Here is a 9252-nt window from a genome sequence, read left to right on the forward strand (position 1 = left end):
ATGAGTGTTACTCATGCTTTGCTGGATTTCTAAGTAAGGGCCCGCTCCTCTCCTTCCCTGGATGCAGTGTGGGGCCCAGGAACTCCCTGGGGTGGTCAGTCTCTCTTGGGTTCTCTTCCCCTTCCCCCTCCCTGGGTGGCATTAAGCTGGCTTGCCTGCCCCTGCTCATTCATGGGGGGGTGGTTGGTGCCGAGGCTGAGGGTGCCCCTGTTGCCCTCGGTGGGGTGGTGTGGCCCTTTTTTGATCGCCTTGCTGGGGGGCGGGTAGTCTGGTATCTGCGGGCCAGAGTACAATGCAGTCCGGCAGGCTGAAAATTTATGCCGTGGCTTTGCGGTCTACTAGCTGGACCTTGGATGGGACGGCCCCAGTTGTGGCGGCTGAAGCCACAATTGTACTCCGGGACAAATATCTCCCCTCGTTCCCCAAGCTGGTCGCAGGTTCCCCGCAGAGCGCGCTTCTGTGGCCGGAAGTTTAGGGTGCGGCTTTGTGACCTACCGGGCCACATGGCCGAAAAATTTAGGCCTCCCCCTTCCGGCCCTGGGCGGAGAACAGGGTCCCAGGCAGGTTTAGATAGTGGCATTGTGGGTTTAGCCTGTCTGCGAGTCCTCCCACATTGGCGGAGGGCGGCCCCCCTTACGGGGGGCTGTTTGGGGCTCCCTCTGTGGGTCTTCTTGGAAGGGTGGCCATGGGGGCCCCCTTGTGGGGTTCTGTCAGTGGCCTCCCCCTCTTGCGGGCCTCAGTTTGTGCCCCTGTGGGGGCTTGAGTCACCGACCCCCTATGAGGGGCAAGGATGGCATTGGGCATTGGCTTAGCAAATGCACCCCCTCCCTCTCCTGTCTTACCAGATCCTGCATTCGGTTCGGTCGTTGCGGATGGGAATCCACATTTTCCTGACTCGTCAGACAGTGAGGATGATTCCTCCATGGCTGCTGTGCCAAACAAAAATGCGCTGGTAGATGCACGGATTGGTCCGTGCAGGAGCCATTAATGTTGGAGGATTCAGCCGAGACTGCTGCGGACATATCTGTTCTGTTTTCATTCACAAACTGTTCCGTGCGATTATGGCTTTCTCTCATCCAATTGTGTCTATAGGTGCTGGGTTTGTCCCATACATCACTTGCTGGTCCCAAGATGCTTTTCTTAGTATGTGCACTTTACTGTGTGGTGCTGCAGCATGTTAATGCATGAATTGTGGGGTGTTATTGTGCCATTCATTGTGAATGGCATCTAAACACTACCACAATCGCTGGTCACAAGGGTTTGAACGATTATCAGCAAGGCCGACATATCGAGGGCCAATATGCACTTTCCCCGATATATCAGAATCAGCCCCGGGGGTTACTGATATTGCGGATATTGTCGTGACGTTATTACGTATGTTGCGCCACATGCCTCCGCACACTGGGACAGCTTCTGCCTTCTTAGGCCGCCTCCCTCAGCCTCATCACCCACTCACAGCTGCCCTGTGCCAGCCAGCCAGTCACCCACATACACACCCACAGGCCTGTACCAGCCAGCCACAGGCCCTGCCTGTACCAGCTAGCCAGCCACAGACCCTGGGCCTGTACCAGCCAGTGTTGGTCATGTAACCTAAAAAAAGTAATTAGTTATAGTTGCTAGTTACTTCTCCCAAAAAGTAACTGAGTTAGTGACTGAGTTACATCAGTAAAAAAGTAACTAATTACCAGGGAAAGTAACTATTGCGTTACTTTAAAAAAATATTTAAATATGTCAAATAACTTATATGCCCCTTGTATGCGTGGTATTTGGTTAGTGGTACCTGAGTGGTATTTGCTGAGAGTGGCACTGTGGTACCTGCGTGGTACACTGCTGGTGTATAGGGTGGGTGGGTAGGTGTATTTGGGGGTCAGTGGGTGTATAGGGTGGGTAGATAGGTGTATATAGGGGTCAGTGGGTGTATTGAGTGGGTGGGTAGGTTTATATAGGGGTCAGTGGGTGTATAGGAAGGGTGGGTAGGTGTATATAGGGGTCAGTGGGTGTATAGAGTGGGTGGGTAGGTGTATATAGGGGTCAGTGGGTGTAGAGGGAGGGTGGGTAGGTGTATGTAGGGGTCAATGGGTGTATAGGGTGAGTAGGTGGTGGTGGTGTGGCGCACTGTGGGGGTCTGAGTCCTGAGTCCTCCTGTCTTGACTGTCTGTTACTGAGTTTTTTTTGTTTTGGTACCTGTTGTGCTGCTGGTGGAGGTGGTGGCTGGCTGCTGGTGGAGGTGCTGCCTGGCTGCTGGTGGAGGTGCTGCCTGGCTGCTGGTGGTGGTGGTGGCCAGCCCAGCACACTGGGGTCTGTCTGGCTCCATCCTCCTCCTCCAGGCCTGTGCTGCTGCTTCTCTCTCTCTCTCATTGACTGAGTCCAGTGCTGCGGACAGCGCTGGCCTCGGTCATAGAGGAGAGGAGGAATGTGTAGATGTAATTGCGGTAACGCAGCCAAAGTAATTTCAACGGCATTACCTTGACGGGGCGAGTAGTCAGTTAGATTACTCGTTACCCTCTAAAGTAACTGCGTTAAGTAACGCCGTTTACTTTAACGCAGTTACTTCCATCACTGGTACCAGCCAGCCGGCAACCCACCAAAGGGTGCCAGCCAGCCACCCACCAAAGGGTTCCAGCCACCCACCAAAGGGTGCCAGCCAGCCACCCACCACAGGGTGCCAGCTAGCCAGCCACTCACCAAAGAGCACCAGCCAGCCACCCACCAAAGGGTGCCAGCCACCCACCACAGGGTGCCAGCCACCCACTACAGGGTGCCAGCCAGCCACCCACCCACCAAAGGGTGCCAGCCACCCACTACAGGGTGCCAGCCAGCCACCCCCAAAAGGGTGCCAGCCACTCATCACCACAGGGTGCCAGCCAGCCAATTTTTTTAAGCCTATATTCAATTTCATTATTGTCTTTAAACATGCAATGGAGATGGATGCAAACAGAATAATTAAGTGTGGTCTGGGACTAATTCTCATCTCCATCCCCAGGAAAAGCAGCAGCAGTGTGCAACACGTGCACAAACAATGTAAGCATGGGATCAATAACTGCAAAAAACAAAAATACGTCAAATCTTTGGGCCCATCTAAGAGTTCATCATGTTGAATTATATCATGCAGCACAGAAAAAACAAAATGAATCACTAGGTGAAATTCACATCACTATCCCAGGCAACAATAACAGATATGTTTCAGAAAAAAAAGGGGTGACTAAAATCGGATGGAAGATCCCAACTGCTGGACAAAGTAATCACAGAGATGATGGTCACTGATAACCAGCCATTTACAATAGTGTCTGACTCGGGATTTAGGCGGTTGATGTCCATAGTTGAGCCAAGGTACACACTGAAGAGTGACAAGTATTATCGAACCGAAATGCTGGGAAAGATTCACCAAAAGATCGTTGAGAAAGTAAAGGCTATGCTGAAACCAGAGAATGCTGGCAACTCACTCTCATTCACGACTGACTGCTGATCAGGAGAAACAGAATCGCTAATGAGCCTTACATGGCACTTCATTGACAGCGGATAGACAAGAAGGCATTTGGTGTTGAATACAAGTGATGCAAGGATCCCACACTGGGGAGTACATTAGAGAGAGGTTTCTAGGCATGCTAGAAGAATGGGGAATCACCAAAGACCGAGTGATGCTTGTTCCTTGGTGAAAGGAATGAGACTTCAGACAGTCAGACCTCAGTTGCATGGCACACACCCTCCAACTTGTGGTAAATTAAATGATGGTCTGTCAAACCAGAGAGCTTTGCTTGACATAATTAGCATGCTGAAGAGGTGTGCAGGCCATTTTCACTATTCAATCTTTGCCAAGCAGCGACTGAGGTGCATTCAGGAAGACCTTGGCCTACCCAAAACAACTTGATTAACGCTGTTCCAACACGATGGAACTCAACACTTCCCATGCTGCAAAGAATGCTGGAGCAGAAGCGAGCTCTTACCATATATATTCAGGTGAATATGGAGGATATTCTTGTCCTACTGCTGATCAGTGGGACATTGTAGCCAATGTCATTGAGACCCTCCTCCCCATAGAGAAAGTGACACTAGAGGTGAGTCATTACGACTCATCTGTGTCATCTGTCATCCCATGTGTGAGAGTGCTGAAGATGCTTCTTCAGGAGAATGAAGGACCCAGTACACGAGGCACGAAAACATGTAGGCAGGCCACGAGGGACAGCTTCGTCAAAGGTTTTGAGAAGCATGAAGAGAAAAAAAAATGTTGTGCTTGCATGTCTTTTGGATCCTCAATACAAGAACCATTCTTTCTCTTCTAATGATGTATTGGCCAAGGCAAAACAATGGCTGACAGAAGATATTCAACTGGAGGTGCAGGAGGTTCCTGCCGAAAAGAAAAGTCAAGAAGAGCAGGTTTCTAATGTGTAAGAGCAGGATGCTTCAAAAAGAGAAAAATGTCCAAAAAGACAATGGACAGAGGCCATGTTCAGTGTTTTATTGGGGCCTCATGCGGAGAATTCTTCTGAATCTGCAATAATGAGCCTGGATGATGAACTCCATCTCTATTTGAAGGAACCTGTAATTGACAGAAAAAGTGGTGATCCTCTTCAGTGGTGGAAAGAAAATGAGGCACGCTACAAAAGACTTGCTTCTCATGCTAGAAGATACCTTTCTGCTCCTCCTTCCTCGGTACCAAGTGAGCGTGTTTTTAGTGAAGTGGCAGCAATTTATGGAAAAAAAAGAAGCTGTTTAACTGTTAAACATGCTGAAATGTTATGCTTTCTGCACTATAATATTGTTCTACTTAACTGGGAGTATTGAAAGTGTAGTAGTATAGTACTAGTGTCCACTCCAATCCATTCCACTGTCTAGCTTTTTTTCTAGCAGTTTTCGACGCTGCGCTGCAGTCAGTGCAAGACTGCTAGGAAAAAAGCTAGACTGGATTGGAGTCAGTGGACTACTGCTGCAGTAGTGCTCCACTCACTGCTGCAATCATTTTAAATCACTACTGCAGTGCAGTCACTGCAGTAGTGATTTAAAATTATTGCAGTGAGTGTACTACTGCAGCAGTAGTCCACTGACTCCCCACTGTCTAGCTTTTTTTCTAGCAGTTTTGCACTGACTTCAGTTAGTAATTTAAAATCATTGCAGTGAGTGCACTACTGCAGCAGTACAGTGGTCCACTGACTCCTCCAATCCACTGTCTAGCTGTTTGTTGTTGTCTAGCTTTTTTTCTAGCAGTTTCATTTGCACTGACTGCAGTTGTGATTTAAAAACATTGCAGTGAGTGCACTACTGCAGCAGTAGTCCACTGACTCCTCCAATCCACTGTCTAGCTGTTTGTTGTTGTCTAGCTTTTTTTCTAGCAGTTTAATTTGCACTGACTGCAGTTGTGATTTAAAAACATTGCAGTGAATGCACTACTGCAGCGGTAGTCCACTGACTCCAATGCATTGTCTAGCTGTTTGTCTAGATTTTTTTATTAGCAGTTTTGCACTGACTGCACTGCAGTTTTGAAGTGATTTTGCAGTGAGTTAAAATTATTGGAGTGAGTGAGTGCACTACTGCAGCAGTGTATGCATCATTCACAATCAGATGATGTGTGGTTTTCCTATCAGTTTTCATGCAGTTAATGTGTGAAGAATGAGCCCTTAATGGAAAAAATGTTAATAAAAAAAACATTAACATGTTCAGTAACAGATTTGTGTCGAAAATTGTGTTTATTTTGCAAAACTTTAAATGTTTAAAATATCGGCCGATACCGATATGCAATGGCCAAAATATCGGTATCGGCAACGAAAAACCGATATCGGCCAATCCCTATTGGTCACACACATGCATTGCAGTGTGCCACAAGGCACATGCCATGGAGTAAGTGCGCTGTTAAAAAAAAAATAGATGCGACGGACCCCCATAATCAAGAAGAGTATGTCTGCCATATAAGCTTCCCTTGCCCGGTACCAGCATGATCCAAGATCCCTTAGCCCACCCAGTCACTTTTCGAGGCATCAGTGTAGGGTGGAAGGAAGCATAAGACTGTTTATTCAAACACAGGCACAAAGAGATATACACGCAGGGGACAACCCCTCCCTTTTTGCATAATGACACAGGGCAGAGTAAACTACATTCAGTAACATGACACACAGACAGCCTTTTCGGAAGGGCTGCAGAAGAACCCCCCCCCCCCTCCTCTCTAGCAGCTAATCCACATACACATATACATCCCATAATCGTTTGCTCCAAGGCAGACAGTAACAATAGAACAATGGGATACAGGCACCTAAAAAACACATAACAGCTCCCACCCCACCTCTGACTATCTAGCAATGGTCTGAGACACTCCTACAATATTCAAGCAGTCTGAAAGGTGGAATTATTTATCTTCATACATTTCTTGAGGGATATTGTTTAGAAATATTTGTGTCCCAATTGAAAGAGCTCCTTCATTCTTTCAACACAAATCGCACATATGGAACCCTGGATAACAGTGGTATCACGAAATGCTGAGTCCAGTGTGGTTTTAAGGTGAGTCTTGTTATTGCAGAAATGACTGGGGTTCTTGATCACCCTGTGCCCCTAATAAACACAGGGTGACATACACATAGGAGGTATAAATGAAAACGTGATGCGCCAGATGTGCACAAAATAATATTGCTAAATGTCCGTGTAAACAATAAAATTGTCCATATAAAACAGTTCCACTAATGCCGTGCTTAAAGTGTAATACAAATAGTGCTGTGCTCAAGTGTCCATATAGCACTAAAGGAGCCTTGATCCCATGAGAAATGATATCAAACACCAATGTGTCAAATCCCTCCACCAGGAAGATTGGCCTCTCACCTCAGCTTAAGACCCAAACGGGCCAGCATTAACCTGTATACAGATATGGATTCCAGAGGATAACTCTCCAGCCTCTCACCTCCAGAGGTCGCCGGGACATGCAGTGAAAATATAAGGAAAAAATCTAGTGCTCTCTGCTTAGATATTTTGCAGGCTTTATTAGAAATATGAAATGTTACTCACATTTGTCAGGCACTAAGCTGTGCCTGCTTGTATGGCATTCAATGTGTTGCGCTACCCGGAAGATGGTCGGCGTCATGCACGCAGGCTCCGCCCCTATACGCGTTTAGTCAGAGCGTAAAGCTACGTTGACTTCTTCGGTAGGGGTGGGATTTGCGTGTCAAGCCTCGCCTTATATCAACACGACTAGAGGTGGATTGGCCAGCGATCATTCGCCCCTCCCTTAGTTAGTATCAATGTGCGGGACACCGGAACCAATGATACAACAATGGTATCTTCGGTGTCACTGGCTGGTGTAGCCAATGGGGACACTTTGGACATATAGGTATATAAACCTGCAATTAAAGACAGTGCGGAGACCGCGTGTCTGAGCCACCATCGCTCGGGTAACCGCTATTAAAAACATGTTATTACACATAAAACCTAATTAAATCATTAATAACATCGCCATAAGATACACAAATTTAAACAATAAAATACATATAAAATACATAAAAATAGCTAAAAATGGATAAAGGGTATATGAATAAAATATCTAAATAAAATCATTTGAAAAAGATAAAAACAGCCCCGGGTAGTCACTAATCATAATAGTAAGTATTGGGGTCCTATCTGTCGCTAATAAAGCAGTTAAGGTCAAAGTCTTTATTCAACCCCCTGGGTGCCAATACTTTGGCCTCATACACCCAGAAGGACTCCCTTCTGCTTAACTGGCGAATATAGTTCCCCCCTCTCCAGTGTGGTTGGACATGTTCAATACCCCAAAATTTTAAAGAATGGGGTTTCCTGTCATGGACTTCTCTAAAGTGCCTCGAAACATTATGTGTAACTTCACCTTTTTTAATATTTTTTATATGTTCCCCTATTCTCACATTTAGGGGTCTAGAGGTGCGGCCCACGTATTGGAGTCCACAACCACACTCCATCATATAGACAACCCCAATGGTAGTGCGTGTGATTAAATCTTTGATCTGGTATTCATTGCCTGTGCTATTGGATTTAAACGATTTTCTTTTCTTAATATTTTTTCTCGTTTGTCGACAAACTCCACATTTGCCACAAGCATAAAAACCGGATAAAAACTGAAATACGGTATTTATCCTGGGTTTGGGGGGATCAACAACACCTGGTGCCAACTTGTCCTTCAAAATAGGTGCTTTCCTATATATGAAGCCAGGTTTCTCTGGGAGGTGGGGTCCTAAAATTGTATCTTGTTTTAAAACGCCCCAATGTTTTTTGATAATACGTTCAATCTGCCTGTGTTGAACGTTAAAATCAAATATTAATTTAAAATCGTTACCCCCCCTTGTTTATACCCTTTCGTTTTCTAAAAGGTCTTCCCTCTTTAATGAGGATACTTGTTGTAAATCCAAAGTCACTTTTTCCATATTGTATCCCTTTGCCTGAAATCGATCTACCAATATTTTGGACTGTGCGATATAATCGTTCTCATTTGAGCAATTCCTCTTGATTCGGATTAGTTGTCCCCTGGGAATATTAAAAAGCCAATTCTTATCATGGCAACTATCCATAGGCAAGTAGGAATTACGGTCGGTCGGTTTAAAGTAATTTTTTGTATGTATGCGACCTTCTTTTATAAAAAATCTCTAAGTCAAGGAAATGTAACTTTTCCTTGCTTTCAGTCCATGAGAGTACAATGTTTCTATTATTAAAATTCATCTTATCTTTAAAAACATTAAATGATATCATATCTCCCTCCCAGACCATAATTAAATCATCAATAAATCTTTTGTAAAAATAAGTTCCGGGGGTTTATCCAATAAAATCTCCTCCTCCTCCCACTGAGCCATAAATTGATTGGCTACACTGGGGGCAAATCTTGCCCCCATAGTCATGCCTTTGGTTTGTAAAAAGAAATCCCCAGCATACCAAAAATAATTATGATTAAGACAGAATTCCAAACTTTTCAGAAGGAATTCTATATGCTCAACATCCAGATCCGACTCATCTAGAGCCCATGCCGCTGCCTCCAGTGCAGCTTCATGTCCAATAATAGCAGTTGCTAGAATGCAGTTCTAACATAGTAACATAGTTAGTGAGGTTGAAAAAAGACATCAGTCCATCCAGTTCAACCTATGATGTGTGTGTGTTTGCTTTTAACCGTACATTGTGTACCCCTGTATGTTGTGGTCTCTAAGGTACCCATCTAATAGTTTTTTGAAACTATCAATGCACCCTGCTGTTATGACTGCTTGTGGAAGAGAATTCCACATCCTTACCGCTCTTACAGTGAAGAACCCCTTACGCACT

Source organism: Pelophylax lessonae (genome assembly GCF_965119305.1).
Source record: "Pelophylax lessonae genome assembly, chromosome: 5".
NCBI lineage: Eukaryota > Metazoa > Chordata > Amphibia > Anura > Ranidae > Pelophylax > Pelophylax lessonae.